The 11,632-nt window shown below is 30.1% G+C and overlaps 2 pseudogenes across 1 annotated transcript; one reads left to right on the forward strand and one right to left on the reverse strand.

The window, feature by feature from the left end:
• Window positions 1–802: 802 nt before the first annotated feature.
• LOC111311035 (protein S40-4 pseudogene) lies at window positions 803–1,638 on the reverse strand (annotated as a pseudogene).
• A 4,349-nt stretch (window positions 1,639–5,987) lies between these two features.
• Window positions 5,988–6,874, forward strand: LOC111311036 (large ribosomal subunit protein uL11x pseudogene; annotated as a pseudogene). The gene has a single exon (XR_016342055.1). The product of XR_016342055.1 is annotated as a large ribosomal subunit protein uL11x pseudogene (transcript).
• Window positions 6,875–11,632: the final 4,758 nt, after the last annotated feature.

Genomic DNA, 11,632 nt, shown 5'->3' on the forward strand with positions numbered 1-11,632 from the left:
TTTGTATTAAGAAAATTAATAATTTTATGAATTTTTTTATAAAATATTAGATTTTAATTTCAATTATTAAAATCCAATGCATGAAAATTTCGAACAAAAAAGTTCGTTAAAACTGAAAATTGAAAACCAATCATGATGATATTGAAACTCTCATAAGTCATAATGACACTCATGAAATTTTTTTTCTGTTTTTGGTGAAACGTAAATTTGCAATTAAAGGAAAAATTAATCACGAAGAAATTGCAGAATTTATTTATGGCAATATCTTTCCTTTTTTATTATAGCTGTGGTCCATCTTAAATTAAATAGTTTTTTATTAATTTCAAAATAACATAATTACTATTTTATCTAAAAATAAATAATACATTTTAATTAAATTAATTATTGAAATTTATAATTTTAAATTAAATACAAAAATTAATTAAAATAAATATAATAATAAATTTAATTAAAAATTATTTATTACCTTTAAATAAATAATAATCACTTCTATTAGTTTTTAAGTAAATAGCGGAGAAAATATTTTTCATACAATAAACGTATATGAGAATAAACAAATGTAAGAATGATTTGACATCAAATAATATTAGTTTCTGTTAACATCAAACCATAAAATTTAATATTTCCAATTTTGGTAAAATCAAAAGGATGAATTTGTCATTTGTGAGATTTAACAGGATAATAAAAGGGTTGTTATTAGCTTGGCTGTCGCCATTATCCTGTCAACTACCCAATCCATCATCATCCATAATTTAATTTCCTCAAATTCAATTTCCATAGAAAATAAAAATACTCGAAAAAATTATAATTGAAATCTGCTAACAATCCCAAAGCTTGAATAGTTACATTATGCGAAGAACCAGACAAATCCTCTGATAAATCTCAAAACACAGAGGAAAAAGTTTATATATATATAAAGATATGGCAATTAAAAAATTTGCCAATTAACTCTAAAAAAATATATTATCAGAATTAAACTTTTTTTTTATGTTCTGTTCCTTGGGTTAGTCTTCAAATCCTGTTTTTTTCCAGACAGCATTCCTAACACGACGCAAGTCTCTTCCTTTCAAAGTCCTTCCAATTCCTTCATGAACAGAAAACGAAGCCCCCCTTCTCATTGCCAAATATTCATGTGGAGGAACCCTTCCATCACGATCTCCGTCGTCATCGTCGTCGTCGGCGTCGTCAACATCTTCATCACTCTTGCCATGTTCCCTGTATTCGGCTTTAAGAATCTTGGACCAGTCCGGGATGTTGACTGGCAATGAAGCTGAAGCCAGCGCCATATGGGACGTCCTATGGTTATCACCAATCGCCTCCGTCTTTCTGAAATATTTCTTCGACGAAACTCGTGAACTTGGCAATGGCTTTTTAGTATCCAAGTTGATTGTTGCTTGATCATTAGAATTGTTCCATACATCTGCTTCATCTAACTCGAAATGATGATCAGATGAAGGGTTGTTGGTGAAACTCCCATCACCAAATTTCATGGATGGGTAGATATAGTTTGATTTTGAACCAAAAAAGATCTTCCTTGATGCCGCCATTTTTTGAAAGAAAGATTAGAAAGATTAGCAAATGTAAGAAGGGTTTGAAAGAAGAAATTTTTATGTCTGTCTTGTCTTTCTATTGCTCTAATTGTTTATCATACTGCATTTTTATAGTGCTGTATTGGATAAGCACTCTCTCTTTCACAAGCAAATCAATGCAAGGAGGGAAATTCTACCATGCTTGCATCCTCACAAGCTACCCATGGGCTTCCCCATTTGATTTCCTCAAATGATATGTTTGATTTCAGGGCACAGGTTGTTGTGATTAATTATTAATGGAAGATTCGTACATTATAATGAATCGGGACGTTTTATCTTATTAAAATTCTAATAATTATTACACCTGAATATATAATTTAATGCTAGATGCATGTATTTTCAATTTAATAAATCTGATTCAAATATTTTATTGTTTTGGAATCAAACAAATAGATTTTAAGAATCGATATTAAAAAATTATTTATTTTAATTACTTAGCACTTTCGACTCTTTTATAATATGATCATATTTTTTTCTTAAATTCTATTCATACTTAATTTTCTTGTCATACAATTTAAAACTTATTTTTCGTATTAATTTGACACATTTATGATTTTTTATTTTTGAAGTGTTTTTTATTAAAATCAAATCTAAATTGATAAAAAATTATTTTTTACCAGCCAAATTAATTCAGTGCTTTTGTTTGGGCATATACATAAAAAGAATTATCAGTATTTTTTTTTATTGAAACGAAGAATTAGAATTCATTAATAAGATGTAAAATAGATGAGGTATATTTTCATAATGCTATAGAAAGTGTGCTCAATTTAATCGAGGGTGAGCAAAGGCATGTGATAATTTCTCATGATTTAAAATCCCTAAATTACCATGGATGACACGTGGGTAAACAGAGAAAATTGAAGTTTTTAATTTTTTGCGCAGATAATGACACGTAAGATAAATGTTTTTGATGGGGTATACATTGAACATTGATGGTGGCTGTAGCCGACGGGTGAAGAATTTATCCAGGACAGGACAAATGGACCAATTAAGGCGCTCCTTTACCACTCCAAAAAGTCATTGGCTTTCAGTGGACTACAAGGCCGAGGTCATGGGCTCCACTTACCATACCCGTTTATTAAAAGATCAGAACGTCCATATCTTGACACGTAACGTACGGCAATTTTGTCCTTATCGTCGAATTTGGGTTGGGGTTTATATATTTTGTTAGATTTGTTAATTTTAGACTTCATACAACATAATAAAATAAGAAAATGATAAAAATATATTAAAGTGATATAATTTTAAATTTTAGTAAAAATTATATGAATTTTATAAAAATAAAAAATATATTTTATATTTAATATATTGTTATAAATTATGATATAATAAATTTTATATTTGATATTTATTTAATATAAAATAAATATAATATAAACATATAAATTATCAAATTTAATTTTTATTAAAAAAGCACACGTGACAGCGAGAACTAATAAATGAATGATAAAAGATGATTACAATGATTTGAAAATTTTAAAATATTTTATTAATCTAAATAGTTTCATTAATGAAGTTTTGTCTCAAATTTTAAAATATTTTAAGAATTTTTTTTGGATAGATTAAAATATTTGAAGACTTTGTTTGAATGTGGTTTTACAAAATTCCTTTTTTATTTTAAAAAGTCAAATTTTTAGCCCAAATTCATTGAACGATTGATTCTTTCGAACTTTGACAAGCAAGGACAGTAAGAGTCACCATCACAGCAACTTCCTTTTACATTTCATCCTAGGCAACGTTTTAAATATGAATTAATGTCTTGTCAAATATTTACTTTAAAAAAGGTCTAAAATTCTACTAAAATTTGAAGCATCCACCGCATAGATGAAGAAATTAAAATATTTTTAAACCATTAATATAATTAAAAAAAAGTTACTTGATGAACCCATGAGTTTTTTTTTTTGGCCAATGATTAATCCATGAGTTGAGTGGATTGTTTTTTAATACCCATTAAACAAAATATTTTAAAAATAGATAACTATTTTTATTTATATATTTTATTATTATTTTATTTTAAAATTTTAAATAATTTTACAATGAGTTGGTATCAACTGCCACCAAACTCAATAAAAGAATTTTAAGAATAATAAAAATTTCACAGATTCAAAATTTTATTCTTTGAACGTAAAATCCACTACATGGAATGAACTTAAATTAAATATTTATTTCTGGAATAATTCATGCACCGATGCACGTATCAAAATAAACGTTTTACATGTGAATAATAAGTATTACCAGAAGGAAGAAACTTGTAACTTGGTTAATTATTTTAACTCTTAATATATACAAAACCATGCAATTAAATTCAAACAGGTTACGACTTTTTGAATCAAAGACTTCTAATCAAAACCTAAACTCTAGATAAATTCATAAAAAAAATAATTAACAGTAAGTAATAATTGAATCTTGCTAATATTTTATGAGCTTTAAGATATGGCCTAGCTAGCCTCTTCAAGTTTCTCGATTCAAGGTAAAGCTTTAACTTTCTTGAATTTTCTAAATCAAAATTTATTATTTACAATAATGCGATCGGGATATCCTCCATAAGGTAAAATTTGAGCCTACTCCATTTTTTTAAGTTATGGAAAAGAAAATAATTTTTTATATCAATTTGATATATTTAAAATTTTATTTCTAAAATATTAATAATAATACAAAGAAAACCTAATGGAAAAAAGTGAAGTTAAAATCTAGCATGCAAATGCATGGCATGCTGAAAGATGAGCTAAAATCTTTTAAAAATATTCTTTTAAATAACATTTAATTATTAATTGGATAAATAAATGCAATAGCCTAATAATGTTGTTCTTAGATTATATTTTATTTCCATCAAGATTATCTTTGCTTTGAATATTAGCATTTTGAAAAAATACATCGATTTGATATTAATTTTGTAAATGTGATTTTGAATTATATAAATAAGACGTAATTTTCGTTTATCAATTTCATATTTGAACCTAAGATTTTCAAAATAAAATTTTAACCAATTAAATGACTTTTAAGGAACAAAAAATATCTTCAATTGTATATTTAGTAGCTTTGACCGATGTCATTAAAATCAGTCTTCAACTTCATCAAATCAATGAATAAAAAACCGGATCGAAGGTTAAATTGGTGAGGGTTTCATTCTGAGTTCAACCAATTTAACGGCCGGTCTACTGTAAAAGAGAATTTAATTTTAAATACATTATTTTAGTGAGTGTTAAGTATAGTAAATAATTAAAAAATGCATTTGGCTTAATGGTATGGTATTTATTATAAAATTAAGAGGTTAAAGTTTCATATACTATTCCTTACAAAAAAAATTTTAATAATAAAATAAATGTAAGACAGATTGAATTATCGGTTCATCCGATTATAACTCGGTTTAATACATGTTAATGGACCAAAAATACTATTGATTCTCGATTCCGTCGATCCAAACGGTCGGTTCCATTTTTTTTTTTTATTCATTGCATTAAATATGCAGATGTGTTGTATAACGGGATAAGATTAAGGCTCGACCAATGGCCCACATTTAGGTTCAATATGGATATTGATAAACCCCTTTTCAGTTTTTTTTGGAAGAACCCCTTTGGATTTAAAACCCTGTTCTTTGTCCAATTGTAAGTTAAGTGGCACCCTTAGGCCTAATAGAATTTTAATGTAAAAAAAAAAAAAACTCTAAAATCTATCACCATAAATGTTTTTCTTTTGGGCCAGCAAGTGTTGCAAAAGTTGATTCAAAATCATTAGTTTACTAGCTTTAAGAAGGTGCTTGTTCTTCTATATATTAGCCTCAAAAAATCTTATATCAATCATAAAGAGTCTCAAATGGTCCAAATAGTTCGAATAAAATATAAAAATTATCTCAGACATTACGGTGGATTTTCTAAATTTTCACTAACAAAGTCAAAGGGTTGATATATGTCATAGTTTGATATATTTATTAATATTAAGTACTAATTCATTAATAAATGGATATATTTTTAACTTTATAATTTTATATGTGGAGTTTAAAATTTTTACTATTAATGCATAAAATTAAATTTGAACTATTATATACTCGTATTGTCGTTATTTTTATTTTTAATCTCATAAAATAACTAAAATCTCGTTTTTAAAAATAATTGACCATCTGATTCATTTCTATCTTTCAATATAGCAATGAAACATACGATATAAAAATTATTTGAACCTTAGTGCATTCAAATAATATCGATTTTCAATCAATATTTTAGCATAATATGGTTACTTTTAGTTCACTAATTTAGCAACAAAAAAAAAAGACTTTTAGGATATGGAAAAGGTCTTGTTGCAAAATTAGTCTGTTTCTGAAACCCACTTAGGTAGCTCAATGGGCCATCAAGAGGCCCGGAGATTTCCCCAAAACCCTAATTTCCCACCCCATTTAAACTCCTCAACACTCTCCTCATTTCCGCTTCGCCGCCACAAAAAATTCTGGTTTCACTCTCTCGTCCTTCAAAATCCTAATCCTATATTCCACCACCGCCGTCAACCATGCCTCCAAAGTTCGACCCGACCCAAGTTGTCGACGTCTTCGTTCGAGTTACTGGAGGTGAAGTCGGAGCTGCCAGTTCTCTCGCACCCAAAATCGGTCCTTTGGGTCTCTCCCCCAAAAAAATCGGTGAAGACATCGCCAAAGAAACCGCCAAGGACTGGAAGGGTTTACGTGTCACTGTCAAACTCACTGTCCAGAACCGTCAAGCTAAAGTCACGGTGGTCCCTTCCGCCGCCGCGTTGGTCATCAAGGCATTGAAAGAGCCCGAGAGAGATCGTAAGAAGACGAAGAATATTAAGCATAATGGGAGTATTAGCCTTGATGATGTGATTGAGATTGCGAAAGTGATGAGACCTAGATCTATGGCTAAGGATTTGAGAGGAACGGTGAAGGAGATTTTGGGAACTTGTGTTTCTGTTGGGTGCACGGTTGATGGAAAAGACCCTAAAGATTTGCAGCAGGAGATTTCTGAAGGGGAAATTGATGTTCCCTTGGAGTAAACAAAGAAAAAAGTGAGGGTTTTTTTGGGAGGTTTTTGGTTTAATAATTGTTTTGATGTTTTCTTTTTTTAAGATTATGTTTTTATAAGTTTTGGATAATTGTTAAAAAGATGATGATCAAGTATCTTAAGGGGTTTAATGATTATGAAATTTGTGGAGGATGGTGGGGCTTATATCTTGAATCAGGAGATGTATGGTTTAAATTTTGCTCTAGGTGATTTTGCTTATTGTAGAACGAATATTGGGATGGAATCTTAATTTTGATAAATGCATTTTCTGATGCACTTAGATTGCTTCCCTGTTTGATGAATTTTTGAATGTGTAGTAGGTTTATTGAGTTTTGTGGTGATTGATTCTTATTATGATGCTTTTGATTTTATCCTTCTTATCTTCTGTTTTAATAGCATTTTGCCGTTTGTTGATGGTTAGTCTAAGCTTTTACTGATTTTATTTTGTTGCAGTACTGCCTATCGATTCTTTTTGAATGTTGTGATGTATTGGGATATTGTTTCTTAGATCAATGGTTTGGATGTCGTATTGTGTTGATGCTTAGATCAATAATAGCATGTAGTCTTTTTTTCCATTCTGAGTTGTGCTTTTTGATTGTGCTATGTGTGCTTGATGTAGTTTTCTATTGTTTATTGAATGTGTTTATGGTCTATAGAATATCTCAGTGGATTTGAAGTTCATTTCTATTGTGGAACCCGCATTGCTAGGGAACCTTAGGGTTCTGTTATGATCTTAAGTAGTATGTGGTCTAGGAGGTACGCGGCCTATCCTTAGAGTGGTATTTCATGCGAAGCTGTTGGTTAGTTGAAACTCTTGATTTGCATGATGCTACTTATAGAAATCTCATTGTGGGTCGTTCCCTTGGGTTAATATCACATTATTTTTGAATTCTATTTTCACTTTTATTGCTTGATATTGATAGAAATTATGAGTTGAATATGACACTTGATTAGTATTGGATGCTAAGTTCTTGGTAATGCATCATAATTTAGATAGATTAGGGAGGAAAAGCTTTTGTGAAAATGGTTTAACTTGTACCTTCTTTATTTGCACTGGAGAATAACCTTTGGGCATAAAGTATTTTGCCTTGTTTTTTTTACACCAATCAGGAGCAGCCAGTCACTTCGATAGCATATAGTGCCCGTATGGCCATATGGAATCATGGATTCTTTTTCTATTCCCTGTTTTATTGTTTTATCAATCAAGAAACTAGATCATGAATTAGCTATTTGCATGATGTTTGATGTTGATCATTTCTCTTCATAGTATCTTGTTTGATCAGCCTCGTATTGTCGGTCTTCTCCCGAAAGCGGCAGTTAGCTTATATCCTCATTTTCCTCTCCGCTAAAAAGAACAATAAAGAAAAGATAAAATCCGCCCTCTGTCCCCTCTTAATTATAGAAATTAGGAAAGGAACTTTCTATTTGTCTAGTCTAATGAGTAAGGAGATGATATGGACTTACCATATAACCACCTGTTTCGGCACCCTAATCAAATGATTAAAGGTTCCTGTTTAAATCCTTACTCCTATGATGCAAATGTCGTGTTGGAAGTGCAACGAGTTTCAAGTTTTGATTAACTTGTCATATTTCACGATGTTTTAGCATGGCTACAAATTTGATGTGCGATGGGATTTCGATTTTAGATGGACAACATCAAATCAAACGGTCTATAGGAAGTTAATTTACTAGCAATTGTTGGAATTTGTGCTTTAGGTTTTCTTTGTAGTAATGGTTATATTAATCAGTCCATGATTGGTGGGTTTTGGTTGTTTTTCATGATACGTCTCTTTTTGGGTAAAAATTTAGATAAAATTTTATAAATATAATTTGTGAATTTTTTTATTAGAAATAAGTTAATAAAAATTTAAATTGATAAATTAAAAGATTTAATTATATAGATCAAGCATATAAAATTAAAAACAAATTTAATAAACTTTGATATATTTATTAAATATACATTTTTAATAAAAATATTGAAAAAAAATTTTATCATTAAATAAGTATCAATCAAATTTAAATTATAAATAATATTTTTAAAATTTTTTTTAATATTATTGATCTTTCTATTAAATTTTATTAATTTAAATATTTTATTAAAATTTTTATTAAATTATTTTAAAAAATAAATTTCATAAATTTCATCTAAATAATTTCACGTAAATTTTATACTCTTTTTTTCACGTGTGACAAGTCCGGATTATACATTCACGCTAGCCGGACCAGCTAGAGAGGGCTTTTAAAATCTTCAAACCATGGACGGCAACTTGAGTACTTGGCCAATTGGTCCGATTCTAGCCAGCAGAGAAATTAACGCGTTTTAAGAAATGCGGGTACTTATTTGTTTCTGAATCATTAGCTATGCCTACATTGCACATTCCGATCCTTCGCTTAGGAACAAGGGAGTCTCCAATGAGGCTATGACACGCTTGATGATCATTTACATGGTGCTGCTGAAAATTTTCAATAGCTGCATCCATTTCCACAATCAGGAATAGATCCGAGGACTTGGCAAGAAGTAATTTTTCCTTCAACCGGCATAATTCTTCAATGGTTCTTACTAGAAATCCCTGTATTCAACATGGACCTAAACTATCATTAACAGTTCTCCAGCAGAGGCTCGTCTATCAACCCCATTGACAGCAGTCAGTTTCCAAACCAAATGCTATACGCTCTGAGGAGATTCAAGTTGCACTTTAAATGTCAGTTTTCCTCTTCATGGCTGATATCGAAAACCTCCCTTTAGACCCTGGGTCGTTTTCTATTTTTGCCTACGAAAGTTGGAACTTACCCTGGAATGCCTCCAAGATTTTCACACGTAATCCTATCTTTGGATCAATCAAAGCATGCCTATAATGAACTTTCCTCGTTCCAGCAACCGTGTTTAACAATGTACACATGGATTGCGGTTTACCGTCAATTTGGCCTATGATTTAACTACTCTGTTTTCTAGCTTGGATATTTTTAGTTGTGTCCTCTTCATCCTTTTCTATTTAAGCTCTTTTGGCATCCACGTTCTGGCAAATCTCAATTGAATTCTTTGTTCTCTCTTGTAAACCCCCCCCCCCCCCCCAAAAAAAAAAAAAAAGGAAAAAGCTTTTTTGAAAGTCTTCCCCCGGTGTTTCGACATCTCTCTTCTTCCCAGGAATAGGAGGAAGAGAGGAATTCATTGTGAACCCTTGTTAATAATCATCAATAAAAAGTAGACTCTGCCTTTCGTTTGAGGTCTCAATGGCTAAGGAAAGTAGGAAAAGATGTTCCTGGATGGAAGTAGCTCCAGCTCCTATCATCTACCCTCAAAAGCCTTCCAATTCTCCAGGTTTGGAAACCATTGTTGAAGATGCTGCTGAGGAATATGATGACAATGCACACTTTCAGGATTCTGCTGAGTATCAACCTGAATTCCTCAAGACCCATTAGCATCTAAGGAATGTTTCTCGTTGCCTTTTTCCAGAACAATGATTCATTAAGTAATGCGGAGAAGCAACCAACAAGGGTGAAAAAGGACATGACTGCATCATCCATGAAGGATTGAGAAAACTAAGCAGTCCTTGAATCAGCAATGCAATGTAAATTTTGTAGTTCAGGTTTCTCGTTATTCTGTATATATTTCTCTTCCTATGAAGGAAAGTAAAAATTTTTTCACTTAAATTACTGTCTTGCTCTCAATTTTTCTTTTTCTTTTTTTTTTTTTGTTGTTGTCATCCTGCAATCATCATGAGGAAGAATTGCATGTTTAATATTTCCAGGATGGGACTTTGACATTAAGGTAATATAAATTCATGACAGCCAGTGAAAGAGCTACTCCAAAAATTAATGCTTTAACTTCGCCAATAATTGCCCTGTGTGCACAAAATCGATTGCCTTCTTCAATAATAAAGTCTGTCTTAAATAATCTGTATATATAAATATATCTCGTCTTAAAGCCCTGGATTGGACCTATCCATGCACCGAATAGGAAGGAAAAATTATATCAGGCGGAAGAATGTCCAGATGCTATTAAATCTATAGTTGCTATTGCAATCCAATTTAGTCAATGGAAATAATCATTAAAAATTGTAATAAGATAAAATAAAATTATAGTAAGAATGAGATTGATTAAATAATATTATTTTATTTTTGATATATACAAATATTAGTATAAGATAATTTATTTATTTATCAAAATTATCTTTCCTCAAAGTTTATATAATTTAAATTATTAATTTAATTTTTAAGAATATAATTAAATATATAAATTTAATTTCATGAATTAAAAATAATACTCTTTACTTAGAGAGAATTGAATGCTCCTACACCAAAAAGACCATATATGATCTATGTACTCTAGGATAGGATTAGAATTTAAGATTAAAATTATTTTAATTGACTCTATTCAATAATTATTGAGAATTATCATTAATTTAGGAGTTTGTAATGACTCTATATATTAGAAGCCAACATCTATTGTAAATCAATAAAAAATTAATAAAAATTTTGTGCTAGTTCTATGTAAATTTTTTTTTCTTTTTAACATTCATTTTGAGTTTGATTTAACATAATTCCTTCAACAGAAGTTCGAGCTTCAACTAAATTTCAAGGTAGAGATTTATCACATAACACAAGTTTTGATTTTGGTAACAAAAGCTTTTAAATAAAATTCTCTTTGACAAAATATGAAAACGTAGTCCCTTTTTTGCTTTAGAGATTAATGCGTTAAATTTATGATTTTATGAATCTAATTAATTTTTTCTTAGGAAATTGATGCCTTTCTATGATAGAATAGGTTATACCTCAACGTGTTAAATGTTAAAACTCCTCTCGATTTTCCTTCCAAGAGAAGGCATCCGGGACCTGTTTCAAATCAATTATTGAATTGGGGACACGTGCACCAATTTTCATTCGTTGCTTTAGTGAGAAAAAACAAATGGAGTTAAGGCTGTTTAGCTTTGAAAACTTGCCCATCACTTCCTTCAACTTGAAATTTGGAATTAATCTGTCCCGACTATAAAGTAGCATCCAACCAAGTGTAGGGCAGTTTTTGCTTGCTATGTA

The sequence above is a fragment of the Durio zibethinus genome, chromosome 1 (assembly GCF_047325235.1).
Source record: "Durio zibethinus cultivar Kanyao isolate XHJ-2024 chromosome 1, ASM4732523v1, whole genome shotgun sequence".
Lineage (NCBI taxonomy): Eukaryota > Viridiplantae > Streptophyta > Magnoliopsida > Malvales > Malvaceae > Durio > Durio zibethinus.